We start from the raw sequence: 11197 nt of genomic DNA, 5'->3' as shown, positions 1-11197 counted from the left end.
AATTATTCAGTGGGGATTCGTTTCAGGTTACAGGGTTTTTATTGGAAACCATTTAATTTTCAGTACCTGTCATTCCAAGTGGACAGAGTAGAGGTGCATATAAGAATTACTGGAGCTCAAGGCCCTCTGTAATTTGCATATACCCATATAATACAATTTTTATCATCCTTTCACATAGGAAGGCAGGGAAACTACTGATATCATCTACAGGCTACTGCATAGCATATTGGTCACAGAAAATGTTAATAATAATAACGCTCGGGATCCAGTTTTAGGAACTGGCTGTATTTATCTACACAAGAACTTTCTAAGATGCTAACTAGAGCAAATCAGGGAAAGAATGTGCATGTTTCTGTTCTCTTCTGTTTCTTTACTATTCACCACACTGGGAATTAAAGCTGGTGTATAATTTCCTGCAGCACCCAGACGATTGTAATAAAGAAAACTGAACAAAAAGCAGATGGATGAATAAGAAAGAAGAGCTGTAAGCAAGTAGGAGCCGGCATCTATAAATCACCACCCTAGTGTGTGCCGCTGCCCGCTCTGATGTCATCACAGCTATTTGTACGGCATTTACATGGGGTTTTGTGTGGCTGGGGAACATCACCAAACTCAGACAGCCCAGCTCTCACACCAAGCCCCTATGAGCACTCCTGCCTGCTAAGATCCTGAGAGATGATACTTGCCATCATTCAGACGAAGCTTCCAGAGTGTACCTTGTCTTCAGGAAATATCACTTTATCAATAAATTTGCATTCCCTTAGCTGCAAACTTCGTCTCTGATACATCTTCTAGAATGGTTTTCTTAACGCAGTGCTTTTCTGTCTGAGACATGAAAAGCTTTGCCTCTCAGGCCTCTTCCATGGCATTTCTAAACATTGCCCACTGGCTCCCGTCAGCCTTTCAGATCCTAAGTACACAGGCAAACACACTCAAATGCCCGGGATCCAGCAAAGATGGATCGGTGACAGTGTGGTTTTCCATCTTGGTGAGGAGTGTTGGTCCTACCATAGAGTCGACCCTTAGTCAACACCAAATAAAACAGTTTATAAATGAAGGAGGAGCGAGCTGGAAGAGTAGAGAACCATGTGTGATGGACAAAGGTGCCGAGGTAGGAGTGCTGCCTGCTGAGCTCTCAGCCTCCTGTCAGTTGACTAACTAGGTGGTCTGGGAACTAGCTAACTCTTCTGTGTGCTCTGCAATGTAAGCTTTAACGCAGCCTGTAACGGAGGGGCCATATTACATGACCTTAGGAAGAAAGCCATTAACTGTGGCAGTGTGTTAAAGGAAGCAGTGCCTCCCTAGTGAGCTCATGTTTTGCTCACTGAAACTTCTAAATATCTTCTGAGTTAGTCTGTAGCGTGTTACAAACATCGTTATGACACCAGCATGCTGAGTCATCGAATCAGGACCAACAATGTTCCTTTCCCATAATACCTGGTAATCCCGGAAGCCTTCGGCACTCAGTACCCAGGAGCAGGGATCAGCTGATGGGAGGAGATAGCCTGGTGTCAAGGAAATTCGTGTGGCAGATTGGCCACAAGCAGTGTGAAACAGAAAGTTTTTGAACAACAACCCATTTGAGAGTATGTAACGTGCTTGTGGAAATATTCAAGGCATAATTAGATAAATAACAGATCCACTGTCTATTTTTACTTTGCGTTGATGAGAAGCCTTCAGGAGAGACTGCTGGTAGTTAATTCTCCTCACCAACAATCTGTGTAATCACAAACCCCAATTAGCCCTGCCTGTTCCATGCTATACAAACTATTTCCTTAGCGCTTCACATCACTACTTTGTAATTAGCTTTCATCTACACAAGCTTTGACTAAAAAAATATAAAAGAGTGTAAGTGATTGTACTGCCACTCAGTATTCTGAGAAATAATCGCTAGCGATTTCAATCAGATTAATTTTATCACCCGTATTAAGGAAAATTACCTCCCTCTTCACTCTCTACAGCTGAGGGCTATTTCATTTCCTGAGATGTTCATAAAAGCATAATATAAAGCAATCTGTAATTGTAAATATCCTTCCCTAATAACTTTGAGATATTTCCTTAATACATCTTTACATTTGGAGTTTCCGTTCCATAAAATACGGTAACAAGTGCTCTATTATGTTTTAAGTGTGAGCTGTTAAGCCGGACAAGTTAGGGCTGTCCTTCCTGTTTTTACATAGGGTTATATTTAACTTGCAGATAATGGGAACAAGGTTTAAAAGTGATGGAGCGGAATAATGCCGTTACAGCAATAATATATCTTGCCTTTGTGAGGAGCAGAACTTTACAGCCCTAATTCAGGTCAGCCAACACGGATGCCATTTTTCACAGCCTGACAACTTTCACCTTCACTCAGATTTCGTGTGGGTCCAAAACACCTTTGCCAGCCAGGACACAGTCCTCTGGCTGCTCATGTCCTTCACCACAGAGATCCTCAGAGAGGACCAAAGGTAAGAAGACAATGGAGGTGGAAAATGAAAGACTGGTGCACAGGATGAAACCTCTTTGGGCATCCAGAAATCCCCAAAGGCAGCTCTCCAAAGGCTAAGACCCTGCAGGAAGGATGGATAGGCCCAGGCAAGTTTCCATGTGGATTCTGCAGGGAAGCAGAGTTCTCCTTTAGATCATGTTTCCTACCCCGTTCTGAGGTGGATGCAGCTATCTCTGTCCATCTGGTCACTACCACCCCAACAAGACAATTTATTACCTGGACCAATCCAGGTAATAACTTGGGACTGAAGGCTGTATATAGTCATGTCTGGGATTCTGAGCTCGGAGGTAAGACAAAGCTGAGGACCCTGGGGAGTTCATTTAAAACCTCGTCGATAACATTAAAATACAATGCGTATCTTAGGCTGCATACCCATGGTTTTATGCATAAAAAGTTTATCAGCATCTGAAATCAGACATACAGAGGAGGTGCGTGTGACTGTACTTATTCCTCCTGGTGGGCATCGGCCATTTGAATTTGATAATGACCACAGGAGGTGGGGAGTTCCATCCATCGATGCAGTAGACCCTGAATCATTCTCATATAGTCGAGTCCCGTAGGGAAATGAAGTGTTTAGGCAGCTTAATCTGCTCCCCTGCAGCAAACACTAGGCTTTTGCTGGCTCAACTCAAAATGTTCTTCCTGCTTAGCATTCATCCTGCCTCCTGCTTCCCCTCCAGCTTTGGACAAGTTGCTTTTGTTTTTCTTGTTGAGGTTGTTTCTACTTTTCTTTCTGCCCCCCAAAATGTGTTATCATCCCAAACTTTAGGGTTTGAAATAGGAAAGAGAAAGAAAATAAAGAATTGCAGTCCGTACCCACCAGCGCAAGAGAGGTTTAGCAAAGGTCTATAATTCTGTTTCAAAAACACCCCTAAAGGAGGCAGAGTGTTTGTGTTCTATGTGGCTATTTTTCTTGAACAATGTTCTGTCTTGGCTGGTGATTTACTGATGCTGCAGAGTCGTCACTGAAGCTGGGTTAGCCATGACATCCCCCTACCTCTGAGGACAGCCCCTCCAGGATGTGAACAGCAAATCATGAACGAGCCCTTGCACACTAACAGGCCTCTTTGTTTCCCTTCCTCCCTCTCAGGCCATGGCAGTAGACTCTTGTCTTATGTACTTATTGCTTCCACCATGACGTAAGACCTTCTAGAAGATGATCATTTGTGCTTACCCAGCTGACTCAGGCTTCTGCATTTCCCAAGGAAACCCCACCACTTACACTAATAAAATATTACTGGGATGAGAATTCACCTAGGAACTTATATCGGCTGCCTCAGAAGGCTTAAAGCGCCAACTCTCCCAGGAAAACCATGGTCAATTGTGAACAAAGATGCCAGTCCTAATTTAAGTCATTAGTTATGACCCAAGACTGCCACATCAACGGATTAGTGTGGGTGAAAACAATTTAGGGCCATTAACTATGTGAGGGGATGGTAAGTTCACCCTTTATACACAGATTCTTCACAGGACAACATTTTGAGCAATTCTTATCAAACACAGATGCCAGTAGCTCATTTTCAAGAGGAAATCCCATGTTCGGCTATTCCCTCTCAAGCTCCAAGATGTTAGAAAAAATGCAGTGTGATGGCTGGTTGTTTGTAAACTCTGAACAAGCTAGAATCACCTGAGAAGGGAGAGTCTTAACGCTGTACTGTCTAGATTGGGTTGTCCTGTCTACACATCTGTGAGAGGTTTTCATTGTGCTGATCTGAATGGGAAGCCTCTCCTAGGTAGGTTACTGCATTCCTTGCAGCTTGGTTCCGGAAACCTGACTGGAATGATGAGGCGATGGAGAAAGGGCAGACATGCAGACATGAGTACAAAACCACAACAAAACTGGAATCAGGTGTGTGATGCGTATTTTGGTGGCGTGACCCAGAACATCAGCACGATTACTATGTACAGGACAGGAGAGAGGGTTAGCAGGCCTCTGTAGTAGGTGTCTGTACAGAAACAGCCTCAGGATATAAACATCCAGGAGGAGGAAGCAGCAATGGCTAGCTTTTTTAGACACTGACCAATGGTAGCTCATAATACTCAAACTTGCACACTATAAACTTTGGCACTGAGACCAAAGGAAGGCCCTGTCCTCCCTCTGGGCCTTGCCCCAGGGGAAGGCTCTGTCATTGCCATGGCCTGAGGTTTCATCCTTGATGTATACATTCATTCGGGACTTCCCTTGTTCTTGACCCGTTTGTTCAGGGCTTTCACAGCTCCCCGCAGAGGGCGGAACTATTCTCTGGACCTGAGCAGGGAAGACAGATTGTAGAGAGCATGAGCAGTCACACAGTTCTTTCTCTCTCTGCCCTCGGTTGTGGATATGATGACATGCCTCAAGTTCCTGCTGCCCTGACCTCCCCAACAGTGATAGACGGCAACTGTGAGCCAAACAACCCCTTTGTTGCAAAAGGTTGATCTTAACTTGCTATTGCCAAGGTATTTTACCACAACAGGAGACAAAGCTAAGACTGGTGGAGGTCCCACAAATGGGAGGAGATTTCACACTTGTGAGGCTGAGGAGCAGGTATCAGTGATAATGAAGAAAATGCCTACAAGTGTGAACACTTCCCTGAGAGGCGGGCCTCCTTGGGAGACTAAATTCAACTGTTTTCTGCTTTTTTGTCATTCCCAAGTTAGGCTGTTAATTACATGATACTACGAAGAGTTTTCTTTTCCATTGTATCAAAATTACATAAAGAGGTGGTTTCAAATATCCAAACACTCCTTATCCTGTGAATTGTCTTACGGAGACTAGTTTAACTCCAAGTCATCCTAGCTTTCTATCAGCTCCAATGAGTTGTGGCAGTTCGTTCGTGACACATCACTCTCCAGGCAACGGCTTTATTGAACATTTACGACATGTCGCGTGCTATTCTAAGAGTTAGATGCTGTAGCTGTGTGTGTGGGCAGGGAGAGCTTTCCATTTTCAGCAAAGTAGACTCAGAACCCTCATGTTTGCCTGTTCCTTCCTTTGCTTTCTCGCTGATGCTTGCTCACCATCTAAGAGGTAACTGTCCCAAGAAAGATGCAAGGCTGAAAACCAGGATGCCCTTCTACAAACATGGGTTTCCCACCACCAAGAAGTAATTCCGAAAGAGGAGAAGGGTGGGGAAACTCATAAAGCTTGCAGCACTTAATGTTTTCACATTCTAATGATAACATTAACTAAAGCAAACCATTATACAGATTTGTGTCATTTGCTAAAATCACATAAGACAAAAAGGTTGATCTTCTCTCAGCCACAGACCCCTTTCTCCAGCAGAAGAACCCTTGCTCTTTCTGTACATCCTAGGTCACCTCTGTCCTTCCTGATCAGGGACTGCTGGATTGCACCAGTGGGCCAGTGGGCGAGGGCCTTGTGGCTAAATTTAGTGAGGCAAATGAGGGTTGCTGGAGCAGCAGGGTGCTCATTAACTGTTCGGACAGACTTAGATCTCAGCTCGGAGCACTGGCCATATGCCACAAAAGGTAGTAACCAGATGAACTGCACTTCAGCAGAGAATAAAAAGTAAAAAATTGATTGAAAGGGGCCAGAGATATGGCTCCCTGTTGAAGAACACGCGCTGTGCAAACATAGGGAACAGAGTGCAGACCCCCACACCCGCATGGCAAATCAGGCATGGTCTTGCCCGAACCAGAAACTCCGGAACTGCAGAGGGCTGAGGCAGGGCCACCTCTGGGGCTTCCTGGCTGCTAGACTAGCAGAGGAAGTGTCTGAGTTTCAAAGAAGGATCTGCTGGAAGGAATGAGACAGGGAGGGATACAGGAGGGTATGACACCCTCCACCGCTCTCTGCACACTCTCGCTCCCACACACACAAGTGCACACACACATCACACATACAAATACACACAGCAGCTGAAGAAGGAGGATAATGAAGTGTGTTCTTTGTGTTTGGAGGCTCCTTCAAACCCTTTAAACTTAGACCAAGGGGAGAGAAGAGACAAATGGGGTCCTGCAAGATAAAGAACCACACAATTCCGACAATTCCGACTTTAAGCATGGAGTGTGAGAGGGCAGTTGCCAGCACTCCACTAACTTCCACTGGGAGAAAAATGCCAACTGCTCACACACGGACCAGCTGCCTGCTGCTTGTGTTCAGGGAGGCGTCAGCTCGGGAGCCAGAACAAAACTCAAAGCAGAGGCTCAACCAGCAGGGTGTATGTTTGCTCTCTTGTTCATAGCTGCACGTCATTTTCTGTGCTGAAGCTGTTTTAATGCCCAAAATCCATACCTTTACCTTTACAAAATCTGCACTCAAACGTAAATATCCCACTGCTCGTTTACTGCAGGAATTGAAAAGCATTTCTGCTGCTGTTGTCACCTATATTTACATACGTTAGATGCCTTAGAACCCATTCTTATTTCTTTTGCTTTAGTCTAAAAAAACAACAAACATAAGTAACAATGTATGTGGAAAAGCGTACTTTGCATGTCCCAGCTTTCTTCGCCTCGATTTATCGTTTAAATGTGGGTTTCATGTTCTTTGCTCTCTAGAGAGCGCCCTTTAATCGTTCTGGTAGGACACATGCACTGCTTCCGCATTGTTTGCACTTTGTACTTGTTTGGAATTTTCTTTCTAGGAAGAACGCATCCCAATTGTTTCCTTTGGAACTCCTGAACAGCATGTGATTTTTTCCCTATGAGTCCTCGAGAACTTTTTGCTTTCTTACATATTTTGTCAGCTTTTATACCATGATCTTTACTGCTTATCCTTCTTGAGTTTGATGAGTTTCTTTTTCTGAGGGTTTATAATTTTTGCTATATTAGAAATATGTTATTTCATTATTTCTTGAATCATTTACCATCTTACCTTGTTTTGTTATGAGGTTTCACATAGTATGTATTATACAGATATAAATATGTTTACATATAATTATGAATTATATAAGCATTTTTGTTTGTTTTTGTTTTTATTATAATAATGCATCTAAGCACAGAATTCTACCAGACCTTCAAAGAAGAGCTAACACCAATACTCTTCAAACTATTTCATAAAGCAAAAACAGAAGGAACATTACCAAACTCATTGTACAGTCACCTTGATACCTAAGCTGCACAAAGACCCAACAAAGAAAAAGAATTTCAGACCAACTTCCCTTATGAGCATTGATGCAAAAATTCTCACTATAATACTCACAAACTGAATCTAAGAACATATCAAAGAGATCATCCACTATGACCAAGTAGGCTTCATCCCAGACATGTAGAGATGGTTCAGTATATGGGGAAATCCATCAATGTAATCTACCACATAAACAAACTGAAAACAAACAAACAAACAAAAAACCCACACAATCATCTCATTAAGTGCCAAAAAAGCATTTGATAAAATCCAACGTCCATTCATGTTTAAAGTCTTATAGAGATCAGGGCTACAGGGCACATACCTAGATATAGTAAAGACAATCTACAGCAAGTCTATAGCCAACATCAAACCAAACTAGAGAAACTTAAATAAATTCCCTTGAAATCAGGGACAAGGCAAGCTTTCCCACTCTTTCTGTAGCTCTTCAACATAGTACTTGAAGTTCTAGCTAGAGCAATAAGACAACTAAAAGAGATCAAGAAGATACAAACTGGAAAGGAAGAAGTCACAAGTATTTTATGACTAACATTTAATTATACACTGTGATGGGTATATGAACATACTTATCAATGATTGCATATGCGACAGACACCTTGTACTGTAGATCCTCCTGGTTTTTAGCCCCTGTTTCTTTCGTGTCCTTGTTAGGGTTGTTTTCTGTGCATTGCCTTCAAGGTTATTTGTCTTTACTTTGGCAGTGTCTAATATACTATTAATCCAGATATCATTTCCTCATTTCATGCACTTTTTCTGCTTCCCACAGACATCACACCCAGAGTCTTTCACCTTTGAACATAGATTTTCATGGACAGCTATTCAGAAGCCTCGGGCCTCCTGTATGAGTTAGACTTGTTTCATGCTCACATTATCCATCCCTCTTTTCCTTAACATTCCTGTGCCTTGTATTGCTTGTCATAGCTATACCTCATTTCTACTTATTGTGGTTATTCTAGTATTTAACATGTACCTCTTTATCCTCGTAGTTTACTAATATGCCACTGCTCATGTGCTTTAGGGATGAAAAAGACACACTCAGAGAGAGAGAGACAGACAGGGAGACGGAGAGAGGCAGCTGAGTTTTGTTGATGGTTTATCAAGCTTGTGACTCTGTACAACCAACTGGATAAACCTGAATATTTCCCTCCAGAAAACCTCAACTCTTTACCCTATTATGGCCATGATTTTCTCTTAAATATTAAAACATTTCCTAATTTTCTCAACGCTGTCATTTACGCATCTATTAGTAGTTCCTGCTGTTTCTCCAAGTTTTCTAATTTGTTCCAATGTCTAGAAATCTGCATTGGGTACTTCATACTGGACTTGTGGTAGCCACTATTTATGGCTGAATTCTGGCCTGTACGTGTGTTACTGGGATTTGCCCTTGAGGGTAGCTGGGTTATTTACAGATGATCTTTATCCTTTGAAAACTTGGTGTTAAACTGTATTGGGGCAGACCTAGAATGGCAAGAGTTGGGTGGCAGTTTAGCCATGCAAATAGGGGTCTCCCAGTTTGGGCCTCCACAGAAAGCTCTACATATACACTAAAACTCCATCACTTTTTTTGCCTTCTGCTGCTGCCCTCCCCTCCCCCTCCGACTCCTCCTACTCCTCCTTCCGCTTTCCTTCCCTTTCACATCCTATTTCACAATTTGCAATTGCGTGAAAGTACTTGAACTTTCATAGTTTTCCAATGGCAAGAGCATGTCTGGAAAAAAAAAACCCCAGAAAGAACACATTCTAACCCTTAGCGAGCTACCGCTCTTATCCACCCAGCTACTGAAGAGTTTTTAGTGTCCATTTAAACAAAATCATGAAGATATTGTCCAAGGAGCATGACGGGTTCATACTACTGAGTGATGAATAATTAAGATACTGATGCAGAAGGGAGATGGTGGTGCTTATTCAGTTAATAAAAGAAACAAAAAAATCAAAAACAGAATATTTGGCCTAATGAGTTAACAGCGTGAGAAAGTCCTGAGGTGAGCAGACAAGAAAACCCCTCATCACAAATGAAACAACTGCTTACTAAAGAAAAACAAAAGCAACTTCTGATGTATCTCTTTAAAACAAGAAAACAAAGGGAATCTAGAGTATAATGACTCAAAACTCTCAATCTCTTTTTTTAATTGAAATTCACTGATTTGAAAGGGTCAAGTAAAACCAAATCTTTTCTAAATACAACTACCTAATTTACTAGTGATTTGTAACTGCACAAATCAAATTAATTGCATTATTTCTGGAATATTACAAGTGTAGAGAGAGAGAGAGCGCATTCACATTCATCAAACCCATTTAGGTCCATTTGAAACCTTTTTTGAGATGCATTAAAAAGATTTAGCTGTTTAAGAAGTACGTCAGGCTATTTGGACACAGTAATTTAAAAGTATTAAAACACATTCTGGCTTCCCCTAAATTTAATAGTACGATGCCCAGGACCTCTTCTAACACCCTCTTACACAGCAAATCCATCAGATGTTTGACATTGGCCTCAGTTGCTTCATTGTACCAAAGTCTCTGGCATCCTAAGAGCCCAGAGCACTTTCTCCTTCAAGAAATATATATTATTAAGTCTCTAATTAGAAAGGAATCAAGGAACAAACTGTCAGCTGAAATTTATGATTACTTATAAAATGTTAAGGGCCACAATGGTTCATGTTAAAATGCCGCCTGCCACCAACATTTCCTTCCTTTTGCAGCAACCACTTAACCAAAAAAAAGAATTTCAGAGCCACAAAAATTATATGTGAAAACTTGAAAGAATGATGTTCAGTGAGGTCCTTTGCAAGGCAGAAACTCATCTTTATTAGGGATTGGTTTTTAGGCTCAGCCGCCAAGCTCCCATTTTAGGGGCTCCTGAAGATCCTTTTGGGGAAATAGCACAGCCATTTTCTCAACTTCCAATCGTCCTGATTGAATGTCATTAGTGGACATGCACGGATGAGGCTGAGCAGGGGCAAAGCAGCTGAGAAGGGCCAGAGCCCAGTTCTGCAGATCCCAAGCATGAGTTCCAACATCCTCGCCATTTGTCTTAATGAAAACCACGTGGTAATAGCCCCAGTCACCCAATGGATAGATACGGTACTCTGTCTGGTCTTATTCCAGCTTTCCATTGGGAAACAAGCCCTACCTTCTCCCTTCTGCATCACAGTTCACAGACAGAAACATATGAGGTCCTGGAGTGGTGACTTGGCACCAGAAACAATTTTGTTCATCCCTTGGTGCAATGAGTTTCTCCTCTGTCGGAGGCTCACATGTGCAGGCAATAGGCAAGCCTGCACCCACTTCTCACTGCCTGTCAGAAGGCCATCTCAACACTGAGTGGATCTCCTGTCCCATTCCACCTGTTCCTAGGGACACACTCCGTCATTGCCTCAGCTGTTTCTGGGATGCAAAAATGAAGGGGTCCAAGGCTTCTTGCTTTCAAATGAGTATTTCAAGATGTATATAAACCTGAACAAATCGTACAGACACAAGTACCAACTGCCTGCTGTCTGTGCCTATCTTCTGATTTCGAGTTACTAGGGAAATACCCTTATGTGTGTTGCCCCAAGCTCCATAAAAGACGAGGTAGGAGATGTGGGGAAGTCAAGATGCCAGGTTAGACAGTGTGCCCA

Source organism: Psammomys obesus, unplaced genomic scaffold, assembly GCF_907164565.1.
Source record: "Psammomys obesus unplaced genomic scaffold, mPsaObe1.curated_primary_1811, whole genome shotgun sequence".
Classification (NCBI taxonomy): Eukaryota; Metazoa; Chordata; class Mammalia; order Rodentia; family Muridae; genus Psammomys; species Psammomys obesus.
Note: the sequence above shows the minus strand (reverse complement) of the source record.